The sequence below is a fragment of the Oryctolagus cuniculus genome, chromosome 2, assembly GCF_051225735.1.
Source record: "Oryctolagus cuniculus isolate XC-2025 breed Fujian yellow rabbit chromosome 2, ASM5122573v1, whole genome shotgun sequence".
Classification (NCBI taxonomy): Eukaryota; Metazoa; Chordata; class Mammalia; order Lagomorpha; family Leporidae; genus Oryctolagus; species Oryctolagus cuniculus.
The window spans coordinates 164,690,765-164,708,780 of NC_142868.1; positions in this window are offsets into that span (position 1 = coordinate 164,690,765).

Sequence of the window (18,016 nt, forward strand, 5' to 3'; positions counted from 1 at the left end):
GCCCCGGGAGTGAGAGGCAGCTCCGAAATAGAAGGAAAGATATTGAGGACTGGAGACAGACAAGAAAACTCCTGAGCTTGCCGAGACCGAGTTTAAAATATTCCTCTAAAAATAAGCTTTGTTTTCCTTACAGATTCCTCTGGCAATCGGGCCCTCGTGTCGGGGTGCTCGCCGGCCTGGGAAGCCGGGCGGAATTTTTAAAAAAGCGAGTGTTTCCCAGCTGTGGCCTTGGAAAGTTCTGTTTGCCATTTATTAAACTCCCCGTTTCCGGCTAATGAAAATTATTCTCAAATAAAAGTCCATGGCCCAGCCGCATTTGATGGAACCCAGAATTCCCGGTGACCTCCGTGCAGAGACCAAACATCAACATGGGGCAGGTATTTGGCATGCCAGCATCCCTTGATAGAATGCTGGTTCAAGTCTTGGCTCCTCTACTTCCAATCCCGCTTCCTGCTACCATGTACCCTGGGAAGCAGCAGATGGTGGCTCAACTACTAGGGTCCTGTTACTCACTTCCAAATGGCTTAGATTGAGGTCTGGGTTCCTGGTTTCAGCCTGGCCTAGTTCTGGCTGCTGTGGGCATTTGGGGAATGAACCTGTAGATGGAAGATCTCTCTGCTCTACAAAAGTATATCAGGCCAGCGCCACGGCTTAATAGGCTAATCCTCTGCCTGCGGCGCCAGCACCCTGGGTTCTAGTCCCAGTTGGGGCTCCAGATTCCGTCCCGGTTGCTCCTCTTCCAGGCCAGCTCTCTGCTGTGGCCCGGGAGTGCAGTGGAGGATGGCCCAAGTACTTGGGCCCTGCACCCCATGGGAGACCAGGAGAAGCACCTGGCTCCTGCCATCGGATCAGCGCGGTGCGCCGGCCGCAGTGCGCCGGCCGCGGTGGCCATTGGAGGGTGAACCAACAGCAAAGGAAGACCTTTCTCTCTGTCTCTCTCTCTCACTGTCCACTCTGCCTGTCAAAAAAAAAAAAAAAAAAAAAGACTATCTAGCAAGGCCAGCATTGTGCACATTGCATTCAGCCACTGCCTACAACACGGCATCCTCATGAGTGCCAGTTCCAGTCTTGAGTGCTCCATTTCTGATCCAGCTCCCTGCTAATGCGCCTGGAAGCAGCCAATGATGGCTCAGCTACTTGAGTTCCTGCCGCCCTCGTGGGAGACTCAGATGGAGCTCCTGGCTACTGGCATCAACCCGGCCCAGCCCCAGCTGTTACAGCCATTTGGGGAATAAACCAGCTGATAGAAGATCTATTTCTCTCTCTGTCACTCTACCTTTCAAATAAATAAATGAGACTTTTTCAAACAATGAAGTACTGATATATACTACAACATGGATGAACCTCAAAAACATTATGCTAAGTGCAAGAAGTCACTCGTGACTTTCACTAAGTGAAAGAAGTTGCATTTATGAGAAAATTAGGCAGATCCGTGGATACCAACAGTGGATGAACAGTTGCCGGGGCAGGAGGCCCAGAAGAATGGGGACTAAGGGCTGGAATGCGGGGTTTCTTCTTGAACTGATGGAATGTCCTGGAATTAGCTTGTAGTGATGGCTGCAGAACCTTGTGAATATACCTGTACTCAAATTTGTACATGTCTACACTTTAACGCGTGTTATAGTATATGAATTATATATCAACTTTTTCAAAAAGTATTGTCATTGTGGAGTGGGCATTTGGCCTGGCCCTTAGCATGCCAGGACACCCATATCCCATGTCCGGGTGTGTGGATTCTGACTTCAGCCTCCTGCTAATGCAGACCCCAGGAGGCACCTGACACCCACGTGAGAGACTTGGATTGAGATCCTGGCTCTATACTTGGTCCTGGCCCAACCCCAGCCAATGCAGGAATGGGGAGGGGGTGAACCATCACATGGGAGTGATAGCTCTCTCACTCTCTCTGCCTCCTAAAATAGAATGGAATAAAACTGCAGCATTAAAAAAATATACTCACCAGCTGAAATCCAGGTTGTGAAGAGGAGGACAGGGTACTAAGGGAGCCTCTGTGAGGTGCACTGACCTCACCCAGGGCCAGACAAGCCCTAAAGAAGAAAGAAGGCCAAAGGGCTGGTGGAACAGCTTTCCAGACACAGGGGACAATCAGTGCAAAGGCCCTGTGGTGCTGGTGGTGGTGAAGTGCAGCTCCACAGAAGGAGGGAAAAACGGCCAGGCTGTCTGGGGATGGAGGGCAGAGTGGAGTGGCACGGGGTGGCGTGGAGCTGGAGCTGAGCCCCTCAGAGACCCTTGGCCTGTTCCCTGCTGCACACCAGCTCCCCCAGTGGACCAGCAGGGATATGATTCAATGATTTTTATATTTTAGTTAAATGTTCTTGATCCATGTTTTTTTAGACTTATTTGTTTGAAAGGTAGAGTGACAGAGAGGGAGCCAGAGAGAGAGAGAGAGAGAGGTCTTCCATCCTCTGGTTCACTCCCCAAATGGCTGCAACAGCCTGGGCTGGACCAGGCTGAAGCCAGCGGCTAGGAACTCCAGCCAGGTCTTTCCCAGGAGTGCAGAGGCCCAAGCCCTTTGGGCATCATAACCTGCTGCTTCTCGCAGCATTAGCAGAGAGCTGGCTTAGAAGGCAAGTTGCTGGGGCACAAGCAGCAACTTAACCCACAATTAATTTTTTCAGTAAAATAATTACCTTCAACCTGCCCTCCATAATCCAGGAGGCTATCACTGGTGGGGGGCGGGCAGCGGGTCCCCTGGTGCTGTCAATCACTCTGGTGTTGGTCAGCCTTGAACCCAGTTTGCAGCCTTTTTGGACCTTGGTTGCTTCATTTGGAAAATAAGGTTAGCAATAATAAAATGGGTTAATCCATTGTTGTTAAAACGATTAAGTGAGGGGCAGGTGCTGTGGCCTGTGATGCCAGCATCCCATATGGGTGCCTGTGTGCGTCCAGGCTGCTCCACTTCCTATCTGGGTGCCCGCTAATGGCCTGGGAAAGAAGCAGAAGATGGCCCGGGTCACCCACCTGGGAGACCTGGAAGAAGCTCCTGGCACCAGCCTGGCCCAGTGCTGGTCGTTGCGGCCATCTGGGGAGTGAATCAACAGATGGAAGATCTTTCTCTCTCCTCTCACCCTATCTGTAACTCTGACTTTCAAGATGAATCTTTAAAAAAAAAAAAAGATTCAGTGAGATAATTCATGCAAAGCGCCCTGCCCAGTACCTACAGTGTTCAGCAAGAAGTAACTGCCAGCTATTATTATTACTATCACACCCCCTGCACCTCCTCCCCAGGGTGCATACCCCCTGCAGGTCTCTTGGAATGCCTTAAAAATTCTAATCGCTACTGTTTATGGCGGCTTGCCCTGCACTAAAGCTTTACACATGTTAATGGCACTCCTAACAGCCCAAGGCTGAGGTCTCTTACTGTGCCCATTTCAAAGATGAGGAAGCTGATTCTGCTCCTGTGCCCTGGGAGGTACACAATGGCTTAAGTGTTTGGACCCTGCCACCCGTGTGGGAGGCCTGGATGGAGTTCCAGGCTCCTGGCTGGAGCCTGGCCCTGCCCTGCCTGTTGTAGGCATTTGGGGAGTGAGCCCGCAGGTAGAAGATTTCTGTGTGTGTGTGTGTGTGTGTGTGTCTTTCCCTCTCTCCATCACTCTGCTTTTGAAATAAGTAAATAAATAAATGTTGAAAACAATATATCCATTCCCACCAAAGCAGACCCGAATCCCACGCTCCCCACCCCCAACCCCCAACCCCACTCTGGGGACTGTGAGGCTCAGGGCACCAGGTCCCTAGAGAGATCCTGTCCAGCGGCTTCACAGGGAGAGCTAGAGGGCCTGTGGGGGGGACAACCAGGAGTTTGCAAACCACGGCCCTGTGCACCCGGAACCATGGCAGGGGCTGCAGCAGCAGAGGGCTGGGGCCAGCAACACCACTGCTGGGGAGGGGCCTGGTCACTCTGCAGCTCCAATCGCACCCCTCTGCTGCTCCCTACCTGTGCAACCCTGAGCAGTCCTCTGGGGTCGCACTGGGCAGGACACTGCAGTTCTGATGATACCAAGCCCCTCTGAGGGTGACCATAGACTAGCCCGTGGACATGTCCAGGGCAGTGCCCAGCTCGGGGTCCTACGGAGGAAAGTGCTGGCTGACAGACAGCACCCGGGCTGCCTGGGTTCACAGGCTGGCCCTGCCCAGGGACCATGCACAGCTGCTAATGCTCCCTGGGTTCCATTTCCTCCTCTGCAAATGCCAAGGCCTCAAAAGGTTATCAGTGCTGTGCAGTGAGAATAGAACCCAGGGTATGCAAAGTGCAATACCTCGCTTTGTCATTCCTTGATTTTTCTTTTTTCATGCCTCATCAGGGACCCAGTCTGAGGGGAATCAGGAAGGCCTGGGGCCTGCCCACCAGCGGCTATGGGCTACGTAATTGGGATAGGTGTTGTGGTGCAGCCAGTTAGATTGACACCTGGGGCGCCCACATCCCACATCAGCATGCCTAGGACCCAGTGCCACTTCTGCTTCTGATCCAGTTCCCTGCTGGTGCACCTGAGAGGCAGCAGAAGAGGCCCAAGTGCTTGGGTCCCTGCCATCCACATAGAAGACCAGGATGGAGTTCTAGGCTCCTGGCTTTAGCCTAGCCCAGCCCTGGCTGCTGTAGGCATTTAGGGAACGAACCAGTGGATGGAAGATCCCTCTCCTTGTGTCTCTCCCTCTCTCTCACTCTGCCTTTCAAATAAATAAAGCATTTTTTGCATAAACTTAATTCATTAAAATTGAAGAAAAACTTACTGCCTCAGTTTAAACCAAATTTGTTTTATTTATGTATTTATTTATTATAAAGATTTTCTTTATTCAAAAGGCAGTGTGTGTGTGAGAGAGAGAGAGTAGAGAGAGATCTTGCATCTGCGGGTTCACTCCCCAAATGGTCACACGGTCAGGGCTGATCCAAGCTGAAGCCAGGAACCAAGAATTCCATCTGGGTCTCCCATGTGGGTGGCAGAGGCCCAAAGACTTGGGCCATCTTCTGCTGCTTTCCCAGGTGCATCAACAGGGAGCTGGATCAGAAGCAGAGCATTTGGGACCTTAACAGCCTTGTATGATGACTTAACCTGTGCACCACAGTGCCAGCCCCTAAACCAAATGTTAAACTCACTGCATTTTACATGCTCCATGGCCCCGGGTAGCTGGGAGCTGCTGCACTGAACAGCACAGAACATTTCTGTCATCACTGAAGGTTTCTTTCATAGAAGAAAGTACTGCTAGGCAGCACTGCTGGTCTAGAAGATTCTATTAAAATGTAAACAGCTATGTCAGGGAAATGCAAAACAAAAACACAATAAGGTTTCACCTCACCCCAGTTAGAATGGTTTTCATACAGAAATCAACAGACAACAAATGCTGGTGGGGATGTGGGGGAAAAGGTACCCTAATCCACTGTTAATGGGAATGTAAACTGGTAAAGCCACTATGGAAGACAGTATGGAGATACCTAAGAAATCTGAATATAGATCCACCATATGACCCAGCCATCCCACTCCTGAGAATTTATCCAAGGGAAATGAAATCAGTAAACAAAAGAGTTACCTGCACCTCCATGTTTATTGCAGCTCAATTCACAATAGCTAAGACATGGATCAACCTAAATGTCAACCAGACTGGATAAAGAAATTATGGGATATGTACACTATGGAATACTACACAGTGGTTAAAAAAAAATGAGGGGCCGGTGCTGTGGCACAACGGGTTAAAGCCCTGGCCTGAAGTGCTGGCATCCCATATGGACACGGGTTCTAGTCCCAGCTGCTCCTCTTCTGATCCAGCTCTCTGCTGTGGCCTGGGATAGCAGTGGAGGATGGCCCAAGTCCTTGGTCCCCTGCACCCACATGAGAGACCTGGGAGAGGCTCCTGGCTCCTGGCTCCTGGCTCCTGGCTGCTGGGTTTGGATCAGCACAGCTCCAGCCATTGTGGCCATCTGGGAGTGAACCATCAGATGGAAGACCTCTCTCTCTGTCTCTACCTCTCTCTGTAACTCTTTCAAATAAGTGAAATAAATCTTTAAAAAAAAAATGAAATCCAGTCATTTGCAACAAAATGGATGAATCTGAAAAACATCAATCTTAGTGAAATAAGCCAGTCCCAAAGGGACAAATACCATATGTTCTCCCTGATCAGTGAGAACTAATACAGCACCTAAAACAAAATCTGTAGAAGTGAAATTGACACTTTGAGAAGGGATGACTTGAGCTGCCCTGGTCTTGACTGTCGAGGAACAGTTTCGTGTTTTTTTTTTTTTTCCTTCATCCTATTTGTTGAACTCTTTACTTAACATGGAGTTAACCATCTGTGTATAAAGTCAATTGAAAATACATCTCAGTAAAAAATAAGAGTGGGAATAAGAGAGGGAGGAGGAAGTTTGTAACTATAAAGCTGTATAGTTATGCATACATTCCTATGGACTTACTTCTAAGGGTACAGTTTAAAAACTTGACATGGGACTCCAAATCCCACTAATCTTGGTGGTAAAAATGTCATCTTAATTGTTAAAGTGATAATATTAAATGTTAAACATATAGATAGGATTAAGTGTTAAAGTGATCATATAAATACGATCAAGTGCCTGTGGACTGTGAGTGGCAGCGGGGAGTAGGGAAAAATCGAGCTCCATCCAACTCCCCACAGTGCAGGGCACCTCGCAGCTGTGCCTGGAGCTGGGACCCGCCTCCCCTCAGCTCTGCCCGGAGCCGGGACCTGTCTCCCCTCGGCTGTGCCTGTCTCACAGCTGGGCTGCTCAGGCACCCGGTCACCCACACCGGGACCCAGCATCCTCCTCCGGTCTTTTCTCTCCCTTCCCTCCACCCCTTGTGCCTGACTGCCAAAGCCTGCTGACTGTTCCCTGCCTACGCCTGGCCTTTGCCTCCATCTCTCTGTCTCTGCTGCCTCACCCCTACAACTCAGGCCTACTCATCTCTCACTGGGACGCCGGGCCAGCTTCCCAGAGCCAGTTTCTACAACACTCGAGCATGTGTGTGGCACACACTGCTTGGGGGGCTGGCATTGTGGCATAGCAACTGAAGCCACCCTTGCAACCCTGGCATCCCATATTGGAGTGGCGGTTTGAGTCCGGCTGTTCCATTTCCAATCCAGCTCCTTACTGATTTGCCTGGGAGGCAGGAGAAGATGGCCCAAGTACTTGGGCCCCTGCCATCCACGTGGGAGACCAGGATGGAACGCCAGCTTGGCAAATGGAAGTTCTCTCTCTTTCCCTCCCTCTCTCTGCTACTCTGCCTTTCAAATAAATATATCTTAAAACACACACACACACACACACACACACACACACCACTGCTTGGGCTGCATCCCAAATTAGATTGCCTTGGTTCGAGTTCTCCCTCTTCTGATTCCAGCTTCTGCTAATGCACACCCTGAGAGGCAGCAGAGGATGGTTCAGGTACGTGGGTCCCTGCCAGCCACACAGGAGACTTCTGGGAGACTCTGGTTGAGTTTCTGGCTCCTGGCTTCGGCCTGGCACAGACCTGGCTTTGAGGATATTTGGGGAATGAACCAGCAGATGGATTTCTCTGTCCCTCTGCCTTTCAAATAAAAGCAAATATAAAAGTTTTAATGTAAAAAATAAATAAATACAACACTTAGACAATCGTGCCCTTCCCTGCCCTGCTAAGGGTCCATCACCCGTGGCAAATCCAGCCTCCCGGTGGGCCCTCTGAGGCCTCCCTCCTCTGCCCGGTGCTCCAGCGATTCCTGCCACGGTCACACCCTTGGGCCTCCCCCTGGGAGGCACCCAAGGTCCCCACTCCCCCCTCTGCCTTGCCTCCTCCTGCTGTTTCCAGCCAGGCTGAATCTCAAGGTCAGATCTAAGCCCCTCCCGCGGCTCACCCCGGGCCCGTGCAGGCCTTAATTGGGGCGCGTGTCACGTTGTCCTACGTGGGCTGGCTGTGTCTCTTCCTCTCTGGCTTGCATGTTCCTCAAAGCAAAAACACGGGTCCCTTCTTGTGCCCCCAAGCCTGGCTCCTGTGAGATTGACACTGCGCTCTCCCATTTGACGGACGAGGAAAAGGAAACCAGAAAAAGGAAGACACATGTCCCTGATGCCTCTCCTCGCCCCCACAGAGAGGGCAGAGTGCCAGGGGCCGTTCAGTGCTGCCTGGGAGAGAGACCTCGCATCGGTTTTTTTCCTCTTATTCCAATCTGCTGCCTGCTTGTTATGAGTAACCAAACAGCGGGCATTGAAGTGCAGTGTGTGTGCATGGAAAAATCCCTGACCCCTCCTCCCAGGGCCATGCAGGAAAGATGACCGTTGGGTAACCACGTTGTGCAAAGTGCTCCACGCCATTGCCCATGCTGCCGTCTATAAATCCTGAGACACACACTTTCATGTGGGTTTTGGTTCACAAAGTGGGCTCCTACTGTCAGCCGTGCCCCGCTCCCCCCTGCCAACACACACACACACAAAGGCCGTTAGCAGCCAGGGCTGAGCTGGTCTAAAGCCAGGAGCCAGGCACTCAGTTCAGGTGTCCCACGTGGGGGGCAGGGACTCAACACTTGAGGCACCACCTGCTGCCTCCCAGGGTGTGCACTAGCAGGAAGCCAGAATCAGGAGCGGAGGCGGGACTCGAACCCAGCCACTCTGACATGGGATGCTGGGGTCCCAGCGGTAGCCTAGCTGTCCCGCCAAATGCCCCCCATGCCGGCCCCTGCTTTTAGCAGCTGCACAGTTTCCGTGTTCCGAGGGGCCTGGTGAGGGAGGTGGAGGCGCTGCCCCGTTTCTCTCCCGAACGATGCAGTGTGAACACTGCTGTACTCACGCAGGCCCACCCGCGGGTGACTCCGTTGGGTGAATCTCTACAAGCAGCCTTGCGGGTTCCAGGGCCACTCATGGTTTCTATGGAGGGCGACATGCACTTAGAAGCATGAAACCCGCCATCCCTGGGACCCTGCCCAAGGTCGCCCGGACACCCCGCCTCCCCGTGCCACTGCAGCTGGATCCCCCTCTCTCCCTGCACATCCGTTCGGAGTTTCGGGAGTCCAGCCAACAGCCACTCCCCCCGGGCTCTGGTCCGTCTCCCTGCCCTGTCCTCCGTTCCTTCTTGCCGGGTGGGTGAGGGGGAGGCCGGCTCTGTGGTGCAGTGTGCCGGCGATGCCAGCATCCCGGCTCCTCCACTTCCAATCCAGCTCCTGCTAACGCGCCTGGGAAGGCAGCAGAGGATGACTCAAGTTCTTGGGCCCCTGTACCAAGTGGGAGACCCCGATGAAGCTCCTAGCTCCTGGCCTTGGCCTGCCCCAGCCCTGGCCGTTGCGGCCAACTGGGTAATGAGCCAGCCGGTGGAAGATCCCCACCCCCCTCTGTAACTGCCTTTCAAATAAAAATAAAAATAAAAAAGACAAACCCTTCTGGGGTTGTCACCACCTGGGTTGTCACGTGGAGCCCTGGGACAGGCTCAGATCCGTCCCACAGGGCTGAGAGCACCTGGGCCTGAGTGACAAGGGGGTGGGCAGGTGCCCCCCTGAAACCGTGACGGCGGGGACAGTGGAGTGATCCGCAGGACACGTGAGCATGTGAGACCCCGTGGGGGAGTCTCCGAGTGAGTGACGGCGGGCATGACTCGGCGCGCCAGTGAGCTGCTCGGTGGTTGTGTCAGGCGTTATGTAACGGGGCCCTCCCTGGGGCCATGAAACCACAGTGGTGTAACCGCCAGGCCGGCGGGAGGGAAGGCAGGGAGAGGGGACACCGCTTCTCCGCCTCCGGGGCCCCACAGGGAGGGCCAGGGGTGACAGCTGCGGGACAGGAGAGAGAGGAGAGTCCGGCCAGGGTCCCCCTGCGCCTCCCTGTTCTGCCGTGGCCATGACCCCCAGTCGCCAGGCACAAGCCTTCCTCACCCCCCCAGAGGCCCTCAGGGTACCAGTGTCGCAGGGGCCGATGTCTGGCATTGGAGCCCATCGGCCTGCGACGGACCGGCGTGGGCCGCACAGTTCACCTGTCCACACCCACATGGTGGATTCAGGGCCAGCTGTCCCCCGCTACACACACACTTCAAAACTTCATAGAAAATGGAATTAAAAAATGAGTTTATGGAGCAGGTGCTTAACCTAGCATTAAGACGTCTGCATCTCATCTTGGAGAGCCTGGGTTCAAGTCCTGGCTCCAGCTCCTGCTAATGCAGACCCTGGGAGACAACCATGATGGCCCAGATGAGTGGGTTCCTGCCGCCACCACGGGGACACGGGAGACCTGGACGGAGCGCCCAGCTCCCGCCTCGGGCCCTGGCCCAACTCAGCCTCACAAGCGTTTGGGGAGTGAACCACCAGACGGAAGCTCTCTCTGAAGGTTTCTCTCTCTCTCACTCTCTCTGTCTCTCGAATAAAAAAAGAAAATGATATTTCGTGCAAAAAAAATTGAAACTCATGCATAATTTTTCCGTAATCCACGTGTGTCCAGTACTTTCTGAAGACTCCTCGTACTCCAACATGCACCTGTTCCCTGAGCCTCTTGCCCAGCTCCATGACAAGACCTTCCTTCCGGCTCTGCACTCCCGAGGCGCCGCTGGACATCTGGCCAGGCACAATCTTCCCCTGTCCTCTGCCTGCTCAGTTTAGTAATAACGGCCGGTGTAGCCTGGCACAGCCTCCTCGTCGTCCCCAGCCTCTTCCTTGGAGATGTGTTCACACCCATCTCCCACGGGAGGACCCCAGCAGAGCGGGGCTGATCACACGGCCACACCACACGCTGGCAGCAGGTGTGGCCTCTGCGGTGGGCTCAGCCTCCGTGGCTCGACTCTGTCTCCTCACACCCCCAGGCTCAGAGAGGACAGAGCCTGCTTCTGCCTCCCGCCGCCAGCTTCTCCAGTGCAGAACCGGCTGGGCAGCCGCTAGCTACTCAGTAGGGGCTGTGGCCTGCTAAGTGGCCAGCGGCTGAGGAACTGGTTCCACAAATTGAATGGGATCTTTTAGTCCCATTAATAGAGTGAAATGCTAGGAGCAGGGCCTCTGGAGGCTCACAACGCTGTTACCTCAGGCAACTCACGGGCCCTCCAGGCCTCAGTCTCCTGATCTGCAGAATGGGAACAGCGTGGCTCCTTGCTCACATGGCTGCTGAGAGGATTTCCCGCCGTCATGTGTGATAGGCTCGGCTCGGCGCCTGACGTGGGCTTGCTGGTAGGCGAGCATCAGCTGCTGCTGCTCCCCCTCGGGGTTCTGCTGGGGCAACCACTCCCCCTCGCCCCATTTTACAGGCAGGGAAACTGAGGCCTGGAAAAGGGCTTGGCTGAGATCCCGTGGGCTCTGCTGCAACTGTGAATGGCCTAGAACGCCTAAGCCAACAGGGCAGCAGTTCTTACCTGGGTCAGTGCAGCTCGGAACCATTAAAGGGAGCCGGCAGCCCACAGGAGCACCGGTTCAAGTCCCGGCTGCTCCATTTCCGACCCAGCGCCCTGCTAATGCACCTGGGAAAGCAGTGGAGGATGGCCCAAGTCCTTGGGCCCCTGCACCCACATGGGAGGCCCAGAAGAAGCTCCCAGCTCCTGACTTTGGCCTGGCTCAGTCCTGGCTCTTGCAGCCATTTGGGGAGTGAACCAGTGGGTGGAAGATCTCTCTTGCTCTGTCTCTCCTCCTCTCTCTCCCTGAAACTCAAATAAATGAATATTTTAAAAAAGGTTTCTGATCAGCATGAGAGCAACAAGATGGGCACCTGCATTCATCTACCCTAGCGAGGGGAGGGGTTAATCAGGGAGGGCTTCCAGGAAGAGGTGGGCATCAGGGCAGTATTGTCGCCTGTTCCACAGGCTCAGAGTACTCAGGGGTAGGTTCAGCCTGGCACCCACACTCCCTCGACCTTGGGCTTCCCTCTGGTGACAGAGATGGACCACAGGCTTAGCTTTCCCAGGGGAAGGAGCCACAGGACGCACCTCCCTCCTCTCATCATGACTCAGTCCAGCTCCCAGTCCTCAGGGGATGCCTCGCTGCCCCCTCAGGGTGACCTGGGCCATGGGCCCCCTGGCCTGGCCTGGGAGCCTTGGGCCACTCCTCAGTGCTCAGCCCCCTCCTCCCTCAGGGGGCTGTGGGCAGTCACCCCAAACTCCATCATCTGCTCACCCGGCTGCATCCTCACGCTGTACCTGGCAGCCGAGGCGCGGCCCCCACACCTGGCTCTGCCCACCCATCGCTGCTCCATAGGACCCCCCTATTGTACACACTGTGGGGTGCACAGGTGTGTCTCTCTTCTCCAGCTCCAGGGATTTGGGGGTCTCAGGGGAAGGGCAGGGGGATCTTTTTGACTGTGTCCTCACATCTAGCACATAGTAGGTGCTTAACAAACACACGAAGGAATGACTGTTAGTTCCACCGCCTGCCCTTTGCACACTCGGGCTAGCTGTCCTGGCTCCTGCCCCGCTCTGTCCTGCCCAGCTGTCTCCTCTCCAGGCTTTGGCTGAATCACGCCACCTCTTGCAGAGAGGCTTCTGGAATTACACCTGTCTCCAACACAGCCTTCCGTCGCTGAGCTCATCACAGGGCGGATGGTGCCCTGCCCCCACGTCTCTCCTCTAGGCTCAGGTTGATTTCAAAGGAAGCAGAGAGGCAGGTCAGGCCAGCTGCCTGGGGCTGCGCGGGACCGGTACGGATAGTCCGAGGTTTGGAACACCGGGGCTCCTGGTCCCCATGAGTTTTGTCCAAGGGCAGGAGATGGGGCTTGTAAGGGCCTTTTGCTTCAGGGTCAACTCCAGGGTCGGCTCAGGGCTGAAACAGGAGGTGTCTTACAAACCAGGTGAGCTGCTTGGCCTCAGACACCCGGGGCCCGAAGCGCCATTCTGGGGGCCTCAAGTGGGCTGCAGGTTCAAGAGCCCCTTGACCTTGGGGCCCTCCTCTGAGAGTTCTTTGGAAATTGTCATCAAGCAGGCTGGTTTCCTTGTGAACACGCAGAGCGAGAAAGAGGAGAAGATTCTCTTTGGCAAAGTAGAAGCGGAGCCAGGGCGGCAGGTGATGAAAACTAGAAAGTTAGAGAGTGGTGCTGACTCAGGGGACAGCTGGGGCCTGGCGGGGCTACAGGGCAGCAGGAAGGAAGGGGGTGGCCAGGGGGAGGCGGCCGGAGGCTGCTGCAGTGGCCGCTGGCCCACCGGGTGCGGCGGAGGCAGCATCCAGCTCAGAGCCGGAGCGGCCCTGGGGGGCCAGGATTGGCCTCTTCTCCCCAGCTCCCTGCCCTGCCCCACCCTCAGCTTTGCCTTGTGGAGAGGGGAGAGTGGTGGAGGAACCAGAAGGGCCTGGGATGAACCCACACAAACACAGCGGTCGCAGCCACGGGGCGCGCGGCTGTCAGGCCCTCCTTGCCTCGTACTGCATCCCTGCAAGTTGTCCTGTGGCCACGCCTGCTGCTGGTGAAGCTGGAGTCCACTGACAGCCTCTCAGCACTGCGCCCCACAGAGGAGGAAAGATGCAGGGGGCTCGAGACCCCGGGACAGCTCACACACCCATGCGGACTGGAAGGCCCCTACACCTGCTCGCTAGCTAGCTCCAGTCCAGCCCTTCCAGTCCCTGGAACTCCCATGTGATCTTGCCGCCCTCCCCCCAGCCCTGTGTTCCATTAGGCAGAGTCTGGGGTAGGGGGCGAGCCTGATTCCTTTCCACCATGTTTCCTGCTGGCCAGCCAGCTGCGTGAGCTCGGGCAGATTCCACACTCTCTCTGCGCCTCTGTCTCCCCGCCCATCCAGTGGGGAGGCTTTGTCCCATCAAGTGGCTGCTGGGTTCCTAAGCCAGGCAGGTATCTTTCCACCTTTGCATCCCCCCTGAAGACAGCAAGCTCTCCCGGTGGAGGAGACTTGCCCAAGGCCCCCAGGCCTCCTGCCTCCAGGGCCTCCTCTGCCTGCCTCAGGGTAATTGCAATTGATTTTTGGGCTCTGAAGTGGGCCAAAGAGATTCTGGCCCAGGGGTAACCGAGAAGGATTGGGAAAGAAGTGAGTGAGGCTGAAAAGCTCTCGGCCAGGGCTGGTGACCAGGTGGAGGCCTGCTGGGCGCGGGGCTGAGAAACAGCCGAGTCCTATGCACCGTGGGCTGGGTCTGCGAGCGCTGGGCAGCGGCTAAGCGTGGGGGAAGTCAGAGGAGCAGGAACACCTTGCCGCTGTCACCTCCGTGTCCTGGCACCGCTGTGTGCAGGCCACGCAGCAGCCTGTGCACTGGTGGGCTCCAGAGCGAGGCTGGAGAAAGAGTGGAGGGCAAGTCTGACTTTTTTTCGGCTTTTTGTTTTTTGTTTTTAAGAATTATTTACTTATTTGAAAGGCAGAGAGAGAGAGAGAGAGAGAGAGAGAGAGAAGGAGAGAGGGAGGGAGGGAAGGAGAGAGAGAGAGATAATCTTCTATCTGTTCACTCCCCAAACGGCTGCAACGGCCAGGAACTGGGCCAGAAAGAAGCCAGGAGCCAGGAGCCTCTTCTGGGTCTCTCACGTGGTGCAGGGATCCAAGCCCTTGGGCCATCTTCTGTGGCTTTTCTGGGCCATTAGCAGGGAGCTGGATCAGAAGAGAAACAGTCAGGACTCGAACAGGCACCCCTATGGGATGCCGGCACTGCAGGTGGCAGCTTAACCTGCTGTGCCAGCCACAGCGCCGGCCCCTCTCTCACATCTCTGCCTGCTTGTGTTATTATTTTTCAGACATCAACAGCTGTGACCTGCACTTGGATTAGGAGCCATCCTGTTGTTTTCTTGCAGTGTCAAGGGACGGAAAGTCGGAGGGGAGTGTGAGTGCAAGTGGTCGTGCTGGGTCTCGCTATTTGGGGCTGGGCCTGAGGAGCCTGGAGGGTGCTGGGGGAGTCACAGCCCTGAGGGGGGGTTTCTGTCTTGCTGACTCTGCCCCTCCCCCCTGGCTGGGGTGACCTCTGAGGGGCCCAGCCATGCCTGCAGCTTAGCAGTCCTCCTGCCTGTCTAAGTACCACATCTCAGGCCTGGGGATCTCCTGGGGGCTGCCGGGTTGGGGAGGGGATGCCCCAACTCTCTTCTTGATGGCTGGTGGAGTTCATGGTCACTGCTGGCCTCCAGGCCGAGCCACGGCTGTGGACCCCAGTGGCCAGAGAAGCCTCATGCCCACGTCAGGTGGGAGGGGCTGAGAGTCTGAGCTCGAGGCTGGGAAAGCGACTTGCCAAGCCAGCCGTGAGCTGCGGCCGGCACAGAGCCTGGCGCTCAGGTACCTCCCTAGTGCTCAGTCTCTGAAGGGGACTCACAAGAAAGGAGTAAGTGTGATCGCAGGGTCATGTGAGGAGAAACTTGCCCCGAAAGTCATCCAGGGGAGGGCTGGCATTGTGGTGTAGCGGGTTAAGCTACTGCCTGCGACACCAGCATCCTGTAGGAGTGCAGGTTCGAGTCCTGGCTGCTCTGCTTCTGATCCAGCTCCCTGCTAAGGCTCCTGGGAAAGCAGTGGAGGATGACCCAAGTGCTTGGGCCCCTGCACCCACGTGGGAGACCTGCCACTGTGGCCATTTGGGGAATAAAACAGCAGACGGAAGACTGTGTGTGTGTGTGTGTGTGTGTGCGCGCGCGTGTCCCTCTCTGACTGTAATTCTGCCTTTCAAATAAATAATAAATCTTAAGAAAGCAAATGTGACCAGGGTGAGTGTTGGACCTAGTGGTGGACAGCAGTGCCTGGATTCCTGGCCCAGCTCTGGCTCCTGCTGGTGCAGACCCTGGAATGTAGTGGCTGGAGTTTCCAACTCAGGCTTTGGTCTGGCCCTGCTCTGGCTATTGTGGGTATTTGGGAAGTGAACCAGTGGACGCAAGTGCTCTCTCTTGCTCTTAAATAAATAAATAGGTGATCTAGCTTGACATCATATATCACTAGGAAATTTGCAAATAAAAACTGACACAACGGGGTGCTGCCACTATCCATCTCTCAGAAGGGCTGGATCCCAGAACGCTGACATCACCAACTGCTGCATAGGGAGAAACAGGGACTCTCCTTCATTGCTGGTGGGAATGAAAAATGGACCAGCCACTTTGGAAGACTGTCTGGCAGCTTCCTTTTTTTAAAAGATTTATTTATTTATTTGAAAGTCAGAGTTACACACAGAGAGAAGGAGAGGCAGAGAGAGAGAGAGAGAGAGAGAAAGAGAGAGAGAGAGAGGTCTTCCATCTGCTGGTTCACTCCCCAGTTGGCCATATGGCTGGAGCTGGGCTGATCTGAAGCCAGGAGCTCCTGCTGGGTCTCCCATGTGGGTGCAGGGGCCCAAGGACTTGGGCCATCTTCTGCTGCTTTCCCAGGCCATAGCAGAGAGCTGGATCAAAAGTGGAGCAGCCCAGACTCGAACGGGCACCCATATGGGATGCTGGCACTGCAGGTGGTGGCTTTACCTGCTACACCACAGCGCCAGCCCCCTGGCAGCTTCTTACAAAGCATACTCCTATGGAAAATCAGCCTTGGTGTTTACCCAAATGAGCTGGAAACATACCCCACCCCCTGCCAACTTGTACACAGATGTTGCCAGTGGTTTCACTCCCAACTGCCAAACTTGCAAGCAGCCAAGATGCTCCTCCATAGAGCAGTGGATAAGCAGCTCAGCCAGACAGGGGACTCAGCCAGTGCCAGGAAGAAATGAGCTCTCAAGCCATGAAGTGCCATGGAGCCGGGCCTTGCAACGCCAGCATCCCATATTGGAGTCCTGGGTCTAGGGGTTGAGGCCCGGCTGCTCCTCTTCCCATCCAGCTCCCTGCTAATGCACCTGGGAAGGCAGTGGCTATTGACCTGAGTACTTGGGCCCCTGCCCCCACACAGGAGACCAGGATGAAGTCTCAGGCTCCTACATTGGCCTGGCACAAACCCAGCTGTTGCAGCCATTTGAAGAGTGAACTAGCAGATAGAAGATCGCCTACTCTCTCTCTCTCTCTCTCTCTATGTCACTCTACTTTCCAAATAACTCTCAAAAGGAAAAAAAAGGAGGAACCTTCAAGGCCTGTTGCTGAGTGAGAGAAACCAAAGTGAAAAGACCCTGTCCTATGTGATGCCCCATCTCTGACTTTCTGGAGAAGGCAAAACTCTGGAGACAGAAGTCAGAGCTTCGGGGGAGGGGGATGAACGGGCAGCACGTGGACTCTTGGGGTGGGTGGTCATGTGGCATCGGACACTGGGCCCCCCACAGGACGGACCAGGAGTGAGCCCCAGGGGAAGCTGTGGACTTTGGGTGACAGCCATGTGGCAGGTTCATCAATGGCAACTCTGCAGAGGGCTGTGGGTAACGAGGCAGGCAGGGGCGAATGTTCAACTGTGCCCTGAAATTAAAATTCTGAAAACTAGCATCTCTTAATAAAAAGGGGTGGGGGGGGGCTGGGAGTGAGCATCCCAAAGATCTCCTCCTGGCACTTTCCCTGGCTCTCACCTCCGGGCGGGGGGTTGTGGGATGCTCAGCTCCTTGACCAAGGTGAGGAAGTGAGAGAGGCCTTGACGGGGGCCCCCACCGAGCAGGGGCTTCAAGAGAGCAGGCGGGTCTCTGCCCCCTCCTACCTCCCCACACGCTTCCTGGCGGAGCCTCAAAGATCCCCGGCCGTTGGCCCCCTTCTCCCCAGCTTCCTGTTTGGGGTCCAGAGAGACGTTTGACCGTTTCTGCAGCTGAACCGGGAGCCCCTTGGCCTAGCGGGAGGGAGGCTGCTTGTTGGGGAGCAGCCAGGGGGCTGTGGGCTTGCGGAGAGGGGAAGGGGCCCCAGCCCGGAATCTCCTGGATGCTCAGATGCCCAGACCTGCAGACCGGGAGGCTGGCGAGTTCAGCTCCTGCAGGGTACACGCGGGCCATGCTGCCGAGCCTGGAACACTACCCTGGCTCCCTGCAGCCCACGCGGGCCGGCTGTCGTCCCGGCTCTGCAGTCACATCCACAGCCCAGAAGCTCGGCCCCACCACCCACCCCAACCTCCAAACTGCTGGGGTCCTGGTGACTAGCCGACGGCCCCACAGTCAGAAAAGCCCGGAGCTAGGGGGCCGCAGTCAGACGTGCTCCGCTAAGCACCTGTTCCTGGAAGCAGCACAGAGAGGCTGAGCTCCAGGAAAGGGCTCCTGGGGAAGAAACTCTCAAGTCAGATGT